The following is a 13,198-nucleotide window of genomic DNA, read 5'->3' on the forward strand; positions in this document are numbered from 1 at the left end:
AGTGGTGGCGGGGGAAGGGTTCGGTACCTAGGAATGTTTGTTACGTCCGACCCGAATCTCTTTTATAGCTCTAACCTGGCCCCCCCGTTAGCTAAATTGCGAGCGGATGTGCAACATTGGAGATCCCTTCCTCTTTCATTGCTGGGAAGAGCTGCGCTCTTTAAGATGCTGGCCCTCCCTCGCTTCCTGTATATCCTTCAGTATTGCCCATATAAAGTTCCAGACTCGTATTTCAAGGCAGTGAAGGGAGAGGTCCGTACGCTGTTGTGGGATGGGAGGGCCCCAAGGGTGGTACTAAAGAAGCTAACAAAAAGCTGGTATGATGGAGGCATCGCGCTTCCTAAACCGCAATTCTACTATTGGGCAGCGCAGTTGGCAACTGTTAATTATTGGATATACCGTCCTCCAGATGAACCAGCATAGGCTCTTGATCGATACCAAATGGATCGATCCGGCTACCTGGGAGCCCTGTACACAAGCGATAAGAAGAATAAGGGGCGATTTTTCGGGCCCACCCTACACACTTTAGAGATCTGGCGAACAGTATGGTCTCGACTTGGCTGGACTGGCGTCCTTACAAAGGCAACGCCACTTTGGTATACGCAGCAACTGGGCATGCTGTGTTGCCAGCCCGGGTTTGATAAGTGGGAGCTTACAGGCATCTCGACAGTAAAAGACTTAGTTAAAAAGGGATCTTCACTTACATTTGAAGACCTCCAGAAGCAGTATCACCTTGCTCGGGGAGAAACATTTAGATACCTGCAAATTCGGCATGCTCTGATGACGGCCTACTCGTCCTTTGTAGACATACCAGAATCTTCACCACTCGAGGACAGGTTGCTGGATGGGCCCCTAAATTCGAAGGCAATATCTCTCACATATAAGAAATTATGCAATAATCTCCCGGATACCTTTCCAAGAGTCAGGGAGCGGTGGCAGGGTGATCTGGGATTGATTAGTGATGACGACTAGCAGGATGCCCTTATGTCCCCTCGGGAGGCGGCCATTACACTTAAGTTTAGGCTGATCCAATTGAGGATATTACACCGCTCATACATGACAGGACAGATATTAGTGAAAATAGGATCCAGAGCTGACGACTTATGCTTGTGTGGATGTGGCCAGCAGGCTACATTTTACCACACTCTTTGGAGCTGCCCGAAGATTCGGAGTTTCTGGGAAGAAGCCTCGGAACACATGCAGGGAGCATTACATAAAGAGATTGTACTAACACCACAACTGGGACTGTTGAATATCTGGGAGGCGACCAACCTCACGGAAGTGGAAAAGCAATTCACGACGCTAGGATACACTTTGGTTAAAAGGGAGATAGCGAGAGGCTGGGGGGGAGTGCTTATACCACGAGTCCACGCATGGGAAAAGGAGCTGGATAGATGCATGATGGCAGAAACTGAAGTCTTCTTAGCAAGGGGGTGCCCGAAAAAGTAGGACAGGAAGTGCTCAATGTGGAATAAATATCGGGGAGATCCGGTGGTGTCTCCAGTGGTGGAGTTGGACATGAATAGAAGTACAGAGGGTGCAAATGTGATGTAATGTATATTTTTTGTCTAATGATGGTTTATTTACTATATATATGCCAGCCAAAATTGTCGTCCTTTTCTGTATCCATGACAGTGATTTTCACCAATAAACACATTTAAATAAAAAAAAGAATATCGACATCCTATCTACAAAAAAAAGAGCAAAGAATATCGATGTAAAAAATATCGTAAAAATATCGTTTTTTTTAAATGTCAAAAAAATGTAAAGTAAAGTAAATAATACATATAATTAACAGAAACAAAGTTAAAAATATTAAAAAATGTTTTTAAATATTAACTAATACATATAATGTTAAAAAAAATTGAACATATAACATAAAAAATTACCTACTGGCGTTCGCCAGTAGGTAGTTATAGTTAGGACCTAGTTACTATAGGAAAATGGCAACATTCTATTAGCAATAACTTTGACGCCGATTGATGAATCTTTGCGAAATTTTCAAAACTAATTCTTTGTTGAGATCAGCTCCTATGTTGAAAGTTTGGGGGTGATTCATGAAGGGGGGGGCCGAGAAAAAAGTGGGGTCCCAAAACGTGTTTTTTCAATAATTTCCAGAGGAAACTTTAGACAAGACTACAGGTCGAACGGGTGAACGGAATTACCCCAAATTTGGAAGGGAGATGGGTCTTGGTCTAGAAAGCATGCTTTTGTTTATTTGGTTTAAATCCGTTCAGTCATTTTTGAGAAATATCGAAATTTACAGATATCGATATTTGGGAATTCAGCCATCAGATTGGCTGAGGCATTATGAGCACGAGCTTACTGGTGATTGGCTGCGAGCGGTGCAAGTAGGAAGTGTTCGCCGCCATTTTGTGATTCCGTTGAAGCGAGTAAGGGAAAAAAAGGGAGAATAAAGTGGGAAAGAGGAAGGTAGGAGCGCTGTGAGGTTTGTAGGGTGTGTAGGGTGTGCTATAGAGGGAGTGTGAAGCAAATTATTTATCCCTACTGGTGTGAAAGTGCTGTTTTCCCCACTGTGAGATGGTGCTGAGGTGAGGTGCCGGTACACTCTGGGATTAAACCGTGCGTCTGAACTGTGAGCTGAGCGCTGTAAAGTGATGTGGTCTTGGCGCTGTAGCATAGTGGGCTCTGTAGCATATCAGTGCAGGTGGTGTTAGTATGCGTTTAGAGTATAGCAGGAGTGGGAAGCAAAGTACTTAGTGGTATCGGTATGAAGACTCGGGAATGAAACTGTGAGTTTATTGCTGTGAAGTGATGTGCTGTGGGCGCTGTAGGATACTGGCCACTGTAGCATACCTGTGTAAGTAGTGTTAGTGTGCGTTTATTCTATACTGGGAGTGTGAAACGAACTACTCATCCCTATTGTTCTGAAGAGTCGAATGTAGTGTTTTAGGAAGCAGGAATAAAGGAATAATCGTGAAGAATGTAATGCAGAATGTTGCAATGCCAGAGAAGAAAAATGGTAAAATGAGTTGTGTCTAAGAAAGTGGTTGTGTGTAATAAAGGGACGGAGTTTTAAAATTATATAGAAAGTGTCTTTATTTAAGTGCCATAATAGTCTATTGAGTGAAGTGGACAGTGGACGCAACCATGATAGTACAGTCAGTAGGGATGATTATGGAATGGTAGCGTGTACGTGTCTCCCCCGCCCCGCCCAAATATTTAGGGAAGTGGGTTGGCTCGCTGTACGCAAGGCTAGCGTAGGGGTATGAATAAAAGGCACGTTTCTTTGGGTGTGGCTCTCTTTCGGATTGGCGAACGTGTCTGCCAGGTCTGCGCAGCTTACCGTGCCACGAGGCTGACGCTGTGAGCAAAGGTGGGTGCATGAATGATGCTCTCAGCCTGCTGGTACTCAGAAACCGTCATGGCCGCTGTGACGCATATATGTCCCACAGTTCACCTTTCAACACCGCTGTATGTGAAAGAGGGCCGACCACGTGCCGGTGGAAGGTCCTGGGCTGAGGTCTGCGAGCTCGGAAGGCTGCTGAGATTAACGCTGGCTACCGGGACACAGGCACACAAAGCCCAGCCTGAGGCCCAGGAGCTTGGAGTGCTCTGTATAATAGTAACACAGTAGTCCGACAGGTACCGACAGTGGATGGTGTTTTGATACCTTAGTGGACGATGTTAGAACTGTATCTGAGAGTGGAGATGAAGGTACTCCCTTCGACAGCTGCAACCAACTCTGGGTCCCAACAGTGGAACGGTGTCTTGATCCCATATTGGATGATGTCCGATAATACCTGCTGCTTGCTTTTCATAGAACTCCCTCCGTCGAGGTGCATCACACTGTGTGCTTCCGTAGCTAACTGCTGTACAGGATTATTGGGCTTTGTTGACTGTAGTTGCTGGACTATAGCGTGGTACAGCAGGTCTGAACAATGAAATGGGGTCTTGATTCCATGATTGAGGATGTCAGAAGTTAAAGTCTGTGATGATTTTGGTGTTCCCTCTCCGATCAGGTGCAATCAACTCTGGGTCCCAACAGTGGAACGTTTTCTTGATCCCACAATGGACGATGTTAGAACTACATCTGAGAGTGGAGATGAAGGTACTCCCTTTGACCAGGTGGAACCAACTCTTGGTTGCAACAGTGGAATGTTGTCTTGATTCCACAATGGAAGATGTCCGATATCACATTCTGCTTAATTTTTACAGAACTCCTTCTGTTGAGGTGGATTAGACTCTGTGCTTCTGTAGTTAACTGCTGCACATGATTATTAGGCATGGTTTATTGCAGTTTCTGGAGTACACAGCGGTACAGCATGTTCGAACAGTGAAACAAGGTCTTAATTCTATGATTGAGGATGTCAGAAGTTAAAGTGTGTGATGATTTTTGTGTATAGCTTCTGGTGAGGCGTAACCAACTCTAGGTACCAACAGTGGAATGGTGTCTTGATCACACAATGGAGGATGTCCAATATTACCTGTTGCTGGATTTTCACAGACCTCCGTCTGTTGATGTGCATCAGATTCTGTGCTTCTGTAGTTAAGTGCTGCACATGGTTATTGGGCTTAGTTGAGTGGTATTGCTGGAATACACCGCGGTAGAGCAGGTCCAAACAGTGAAATGGGGTCTTAATTATATGGTTGAGGATGTTAGAAGTTACAGTTTGTGATGATTTCTGTGTACCCCCTCCGATGAGGTGCAAAAAACTCTAGGTCCCAACAGTGGAATGGTGTGTTGATCCCACAATGGAGGATGTTAGAACTGCATTTGAGAGTGGAGATGAGGGTACTCTCTCGATCAGGTTCATCCAACTTTAGGTCCCAACTGTGGTACGGTGTCTTGATCCCACAATGGATGATGTCCGATATTACCTGCTGCTTGCTTTTTTCAGAAGTTTGTGTTTTGAGGTGCATATTTATTTATTTATTTTATCAATTTATAGGGCGCAACAGCTACCCAAAAAGGGTTTCCCGGCGCCTGGTCACAGCTAGTTTGAGGGCAGAAAGAGGGAGGTGGCTGTTGAGTGTTAATTATTCAAACAGCCAGGTCTTGACAAGCTTTCTGAACCTAAGATAGTTTCCTTCCTTTCGGATACAGGGGGGGAGCGTATTCCAAAGGGAGGGTCCCAGGTAGGCAAAGGATCTGCCACCTGTTCTTGCTCGTTTAAACCTTGGTATGCAGAAGCAGGCTGCCGTCTGCAACCGGAGGTTTCTATTAGGCGTATAGAGGGAGGCAAGAGACTGGAGATATTTTGGTGCAGTACCCGCTTTAATCCTGAACATGTAGTTCAGGGCTTTAAAGCGGATTCTGCTTTCGATCCTGAGCCAATGAAGATTCCTACGATGGTTCGAAACTCCGGAGTTCTTCGGAATATTGCAGAGTAGCCTAACCGCTGCATTTTGCACTACCTGTAGTCGTCCGATCACAGATTTGTTTGCGCCCAGGTACAGAATGTTGCCGTAGTCAAGCCTAGATGTGATAAGGGCATTGACTACGGTCTTTTGTGTTGACACAGGCAGCATCCAGAGGATCTTCCTCAACCATTTAACTATGGTGAGACATAGGCTGGTTACTTTACTGGCCTGTTTGTTCATGGATAGGGAATTGTCCAGAATTTGAGTGGGGGCCGATGGCGTCCGAGAACTCGCCTTCCCAACAGCACAATGTCAGCTGTGTAGGGGAGTGTCCTCTCAGCCAGAGACCACGGAGCACAGGTGAGCGATAAAATGCAATGAAGCAAGTTTAGAATCAATGTGCAAAATAGCGCGATTAAACAGGTTTTAGTTTTTTTTAAACGAGTAACACCCCCGGCTTTCCGCCTCAAGGGTAACTGTCACAGAATGCCGGCTCGTAAATCAGCAGGCTTTATGAGCGTCCGGGAGGGGGCGTGGCTAGCTGGAGGGGGCGTGGCCCAGTGTCTCGTGGGGGCCGATGGCGTCCGAGAACTCGCCTTCCCAACAGCACAATGTCAGCTGTGTAGGGGAGTGTCCTCTCAGCCAGAGACCACGGAGCACAGGTGAGCGATAAAATGCAATGAAGCAAGTTTAAAATCAATGTGCAAAATAGCGCGATTAAACAGGTTTTAGTTTTTTTAAAACGAGTAACACCCCCGGCTTTCCGCCTCAAGGGTAACTGTCACAGAATGCCGGCTCGTAAATCAGCAGGCTTTATGAGCGTCCGGGAGGGGGCGTGGCTAGCTGGAGGGGGCGTGGCCCAGTGTCTCGTGGGGGCCGATGGCGTCCGAGAACTCGCCTTCCCAACAGCACAATGTCAGCTGTGTAGGGGAGTGTCCTCTCAGCCAGAGACCACGGAGCACAGGTGAGCGATAAAATGCAATGAAGCAAGTTTAAAATCAATGTGCAAAATAGCGCGATTAAACAGGTTTTAGTTTTTTTAAAACGAGTAACACCCCCGGCTTTCCGCCTCAAGGGTAACTGTCACAGAATGTCACAGTCTGTGATTCCATAGCTAACTGCTGCACATGATTATTGGGCTTGGTTGACAGTAGTCGGTGGAGTATACTGTGGTTTAGCAGGTGCAAACAGTGAAATGGGGTCTTGATTCTAAGATTGAGGATGTCATAAGTTAAACTCTGTGATGATTTTTGTGTACCCCCTCTGATCAGGTGCAACCAACTCAGTGCTTCCGAATCCAACGGTATGTGGCTGTGAGTTGTGAATGACCACTGGATTTGGTGTAGACTGCAGTTCGCAGGGTTCACAATTTAGATTGCATGGTGATTGTTTAATTACAGAATCCAGTAGTTAAGTAATTAGAACGTCTATTTAAACATACACAATATTGTTTTAGTATACTTGCTTCAAGAAGTTTTTTTATATCAGTTATAGGTTTAGTGAAATGACCAAATTCATCTTGGAAGTCCAAAGGAACAGTGAATAGTGTAGACTGTGGAGAGATTAAATCCCAATTCGAATTGTTTTGATTTATTCATTGTAGAGTTCTCTGTAATTTATGTTGTTTTATTTTGTGAGAAAAAGTATTGATGGTTGTGTGTGTGGGTGCTGCTTTTAATTAACAATGCAGGCAGTAGTGTTCACAATTCAGATCAAGTTGCTATTGTAGATGATGCAGACCTGTAAGAGAAGAGATTGCTGTAGTGTGCTCTGTCTGCACCACTCATACGCATCATTGCAGGCTCCGCACACGTTTTCTTTGCTTCGTGTATTGCAAACTGTAGAGCTCAAGTCAATGCTACGGGACTGTGGGCCCTTGCTGAACGCTCTCTCTGGCCTATACTGCAGACTTCAGTGTCCACATTTGACATCGAGTCGGTATTGTAGATGATGCAGTCCTGTAGGAAAAGACATTGCTCCAGTGTGCTCTGTCTGCACTACTCATACGCATCATTGCGGGCTCTGCAAATGTTTTTATACTTCGTGTATTGCAAACTGTAGAGCTCAAGTGAATGCCAGGTGGCTGTGGACTCTTGCTGACTGCTCTCTCTGGTCTACACTGCAGACAGCAGTGTTCACAATTCAGATGGAGTCGCTATTGTAGATTGATAGTTCTGTAGGAAAAGACATTGCTCCAGTGTGCTCTGTCTGCAGCACTCATACGCATCATTGTAGGCTCTGTACACGGTTTCTTTGCTTCTTGTATTGCAAACTGTAGAGGTCAAGTCAATGCCACGTGGCTGTGGGCCCTTGCTGAACGCTCTCTCTGGCCTATACTGCAGACTTCTGTGTCCACATTTGACATTGAGTCGGTATTGTAGATGATGCAGTCCTGTAGGAAAAGATATTGCTCCAGTGCGCTCTGTCTGCACCACTCATATGCATCATTGCAGGCTCTGCACACGTTTTATTTTAGTTTGTGTATTGCAAACTGTAGAGCTCAAGTGAATGCCATGTGACTGTGGGCCCTTGTGACCGCTCACTCTGGTCTACACTGCAGACAGCAGTGTTCACAATTGAGATTAAGTCGCTATTGTAGATGAGGTAGTCCTATAGGAAAAGACATTGCTCCAGTGTGTACTGTCTGCACCATGCATATGTATCATTGCAGGCTTTGCACACTCTTATGTGTTGCTTCGCTGACGACAAACTGGGTAGGTGAAGTCACTTTACATATCTGTGAGTCCTTTGTGACCGCTCTCTATGGCCTACACTGCAGACAGCAGTGTTCATAATTCAGATTGAGTCGGTATTGCAGATGATGCAGTGTTGATAGCAACAGATATTGCTCCTTGCACGGCCTGTCTACAGCACACATTATCGGTGGCTGTGCACGTGCTGAATGCTTTTGATGTGGGTATGTTAGTGCACTAGAACTGATGGAGCTTTTATGATATCTTTTTGTGTATTATTTCAGATCTATTGATTGTGTGTCAGTATACCACAAGTTGTTGTTCTTTTACGATGGAATTATTTCTGTATTATTTCACATCTACTTTCCCTACCTTACTGCAGCATAAATTATTGATTCTTTTAATATTGAATCTCTGTGTGTGATCCAGTGATTACTGTTGTAGTTGATGCTAGCAGCAACCATTGTCTGAAGGCTGGTTTAGACTTACCGCACACACATCCAGCACAGACGTCAATGGATATGTCACTATGGTAATAAAAAGGAGTCGAGCGTACGTGCCCGTATCCACTTCCACTATCTATCTGCATCCGTGTGTTCATTATTTATGGATGATACTGTTTCTGGGCCGCACTATATTACGTTGTGTTGTGGACAGCGTATGCAACCACGTTACCTGTGGTATTGGAGAACATTTTGGTAATGTAACTTTTAGGTGTATGGGTATCATAGGTGGAAGGCTACTTTACAGAGCATCAATATTTATGAAAATGATGGTTGCATGTTGTGTGTAGTGTAAGATATGTGTATATTGCAAAAAGTTTTGAGCAAAGCTGTCTGAGCAGAAGAGGTGTGTCCCATGAAATGCAGTACAGATATTGACTAAAATGGGTGGCGTTTTCGAACTGTTACAATGGGAAATGTTATGAACTAATGAAATGCTTTTTTTTATGGTTAGATGGCAATCGCGCAGCCAGTGCGCAATGAGACCGCACCCAATGTGATTTTGAGAAAATATTTATTATAATAGAAGTTATTAGAGTTAGAAATATATAACTGTTCAAAATATTTTTAATTATCGCTTGCTCTCATATACACTTTAAAGTTTTTTAGATATAGTTTTGGAGACAAAATAAAATGAGGGAATGGCATATGCGGCGTGACATTGTATGTCTATGACGTAACACAGGGCGTAGCAGCGTGCACTCGTCGCATACGCAACACACAGCGGGCGCGACCCTATTCGTACATGACGTAACACGCGGCTTGGTAGTGCGTACCCGTCGCATACCTAAGTAGCAGCTGGCACGACCTCATATGTACATGTTGTTACGTGGGACGCGGTGCCACAAACCCGTCGGATACGAAATGCGCATAATTTAAATGTGGTGGATAGGATTGGCGTGTTGATCGAGCTTGGTAGACTACCGGTACGGGACTGTAGTTTTCTCAAAAAAAAAAAAAAATATACACATATTTTGTGGGGAAGATATAAAAGATTATATAATTTGTAAAGTTTAAAAAAAGGATGATAGAGTTGCAAAATATTAAAAAACAATTTGAAAAAATATAGGTGTTATAAATATTAAAATATGAAATTAACATTTAAAAAAAACTTCGAAATTCACTGAAAAAACCATAGGTTTTACAGACGTTATAGTTAGGTATTAGCATTTAAAAAACCTTAGAAATTCACTGAAAAAACCATAGGTTTCAGGGACGTTATAGTTAGTTGGACATTTGACTCGTATAAAACCAGAGAAATTCGCCTGTTATAGTTAGTTGATCTAACTATAGCTCGCGCGCCTGCAATGCACTGCTGATGACTTCACATATTACATCACTCATGACATGGTCAGTGACATCACTCATGACATCACTGATGACATCTCAAATGACATCACTGATGACATCACTGATGACATCATCCACGTGATAGTCTGACACACCTCTTCACACTGTAATATAACCTTTGATAAACGCACTCTAAAATACAGACTACCGTTTTGAAAAGCATAGACACACCAATACCAGATACTAGATATCCATCCACTGAATCCTATCTATATATTGTGAGCCAGATATACACTGATACAGTCACTTATACATGGTGTCACTCATCATTACATCAGTATAATATCCACTCATACATGTATATATACATTTACACAGTGCTACTGATCCATAGAGTTACTCACACATCTATTCAGTCATGCCAAAAATCAATCATACACCCATGTACCCACCTATGCAGATACATATACAACACCTGCCTTATTTATACACACATCATTTTCCTTATTTATATAGATACTATCACATACTTACAATCTTATACAATCACTAATACATGTACACATTCGTGTATGTAGACACTCTTGCAATCACTGTCTTTCACGTAGTCAATTATACACCCCAACACTCACATGTAGGGGCCGATTCCGATTCTGGCCGCAAAACGTACCGACCGACAGGGACCCAGACTGGAGACGGACCGGCGCTGTACGACCTGTGCAGTACGATGCAACCCGTGTGAATTACAACCGACACGTACGGAATACAAGCCGTACGACCGAGCCGTAGGGAAAACAGTGAATCGGCCGGAAAACCGACGCGAGTTGCACTGCCTGACACGTACCCCGAATGAACCTGACTGACACGTACCCGCGATGTCCGATCTGCGCAGTACGATGCAATGCGTGTAAACCCAGAGTGACTCGCACGGAGCCCAAGCCGCATGACCGACTCGCACAGAAAACAGGGAGCCCAAGCAATATAGACCTCCGCGTCCGACACGTAGGAAACACAGTCAGCGTGAACGAGGCGGAGAAGCCCGCACAAGCAAACATCAGCGTCCATCTCGTTCAGAAGAATCCCAAAGGAAAAAAGACAAAAAAAGGACCAAACAAGCAATGACAAAGCCAATAAATATTTTTAAAAACCTGGGACAAAGACACACCCGCAATTCCACCTATATAAAGGACATCAATCACTACCATGATCCTTTGCAAATAGGAGACAACAGCCAGCAGCAAACACCATCACACAGCAACCACAGACACACACACAACCCACCCATCACACAACTCACACACCATTAGCACCTCACCAAAAGCACACACACATACAGCTACCAAAAACAACACTAACCCACCCTCACTTGCACCCTCACACACACATCACTCACCACCACCACCTATCACCATACCCCCAAAGAAGAATCCAAAGTTCGCAGATGATGAGTTAGAAGTGCTGGTAGACGAGATCATCAGAGTAGAGCCACATTTGTTTGGTACATTGGTCCAAAGGACCCCCATGTCACAGAAAACCAAGATGTGGGCGAGGATTGTGGACAAGGTGAACGCTTAAGCACCAACGTTCCGCACAAAGGATGACATCCAGAACAGGTGGTATGATGTGCGTAGGAGGGTCAAGAAGCTCATCGAGAAGGATCACGCCTTGAGTCAGCGCACTGGCGGTGGCCCTCCTGCCAAACCAGTCTACTTCAGGACCTGGGAGGAGAAGGTGCGGGACATCCTACCACCAGAGAGCGTCCATGGTCTAGCAGACACACCCGAGCCTGGTGAGTACACAAACAACATACTCAATATTGTGTGGCAAGGGGACAGTGAAACCATGCACTGTTAGCAAAGCCACAGTAACCAATAGATAATCATCCCAAGATGTGTATGCTAGTCAGACAAACACAATATCTGCTATCCCATAGTGACTTGGAACTGTATCATGACATATACAAACCTACCAACAAATAGAGCAAGGCAGTGGCACAAAGCCAAATAAACACTGTCAGACAGTTAGCCAACACAAACACACTACCTCACAGTTCAGCTGACTGACAGGAAGGAATAGTGGGTATGCAGGTGAAGTGAGTGTATCCAAAAGCATGATGGGGTTTGTAGTCACAGATAATGCGCACCCTCCAAATTGGCCCATCAAGACCACCCTGAAACATGCCCACATCACAGGGAGTGGAAAATGACTGACAAGATGGCTGAAACTGTGTCCTGCTGTGGTGTGCACAAGGCCCTGGTAGGGGTTGTGTGCAAATCTGAAGCAGGACACTACTGAGTGACATCCTGAAAGACAACTTGCACGCCCTCCAATGGAAACACGTTTCTTGGTGGGAAGGAAGACTGACAGCTCTGACCATACTTACCAGCATGTAGAGACACACACCCCCCTCAACACAAACTCCACACAACTCACCGGGTAGAATGCATTGACCCACACCTCAGTGAAATATCAGCAAAAGACACACCGTACTGGGTGCTGCTGTGTGAAGCACAGGGGCTCTCTTTGGCTTGTAGCCAAACAAACACCAGGATTTCACAGTCATCCATCTTGCCATTGCTGTCACACCCACTCACAGGAAAGCAGAGTCAAGAGGAAGGAAGTATGGGCATGCTGGGAAGGTGGGTGTAGCCAAGAGAATGATGGGAGTTGCAGTCACAGACAAGCCACACCCACCCACATGGCCCAGCAAGTTCACACTGAACCATGCTCGCATCACAGGGAGTGGGAAGGGACTGACAGGATGTCTGACACTGGGCTCTGTTGTGGGGAGCACAAGACCATGCTGGGAACTGGACAACAACAAACACCAGGACTTTACAGTCAGCCATCTTGCCATTTCTGTCACACACCCTCACAGGGAAGCAGAGTCAAGAGGAAGGAAGTATGGGCATGCTGGGAAGGGGGGTGTAGCCAAGAACATGATGGGAGTTGCAGTTACAGACAAGCCACACCCACCCACATGGCCCAGCAAGCTCACACTGAACCATGCTCGCATCACAGGGAGTGGGCAGGGACTGACAGGATGTCTGACACTGGGCTCTGTTGTGGGGAGCACAAGGCCATGCTGGGAACTGGGCAAAAACAAACACCAGGACTTCACAGTCAGCCATATTGCCATTGCTGTTACACCCCCTCACAGGGAAGCAGGGGCAAGAGGAAGGAAGTATGGGCATGCTGGGAAGGGGGTAGTAGCCAAGAGCATGATGGGAGTTGCAGTCACAGACAATCCACACCCACCCACATGGTCCAGCAAGCTCACACTGAACCATGCTCGCATCACAGGGAGTGGGAAGGGACTAACAAGATGTCTGACACTGGGCCTGAGAAATGATGTGGCTGACAATCACACATATGCACTGGCCAAAC

This window comes from Triturus cristatus, chromosome 3_2, assembly GCF_964204655.1.
Source record: "Triturus cristatus chromosome 3_2, aTriCri1.1, whole genome shotgun sequence".
NCBI lineage: Eukaryota > Metazoa > Chordata > Amphibia > Caudata > Salamandridae > Triturus > Triturus cristatus.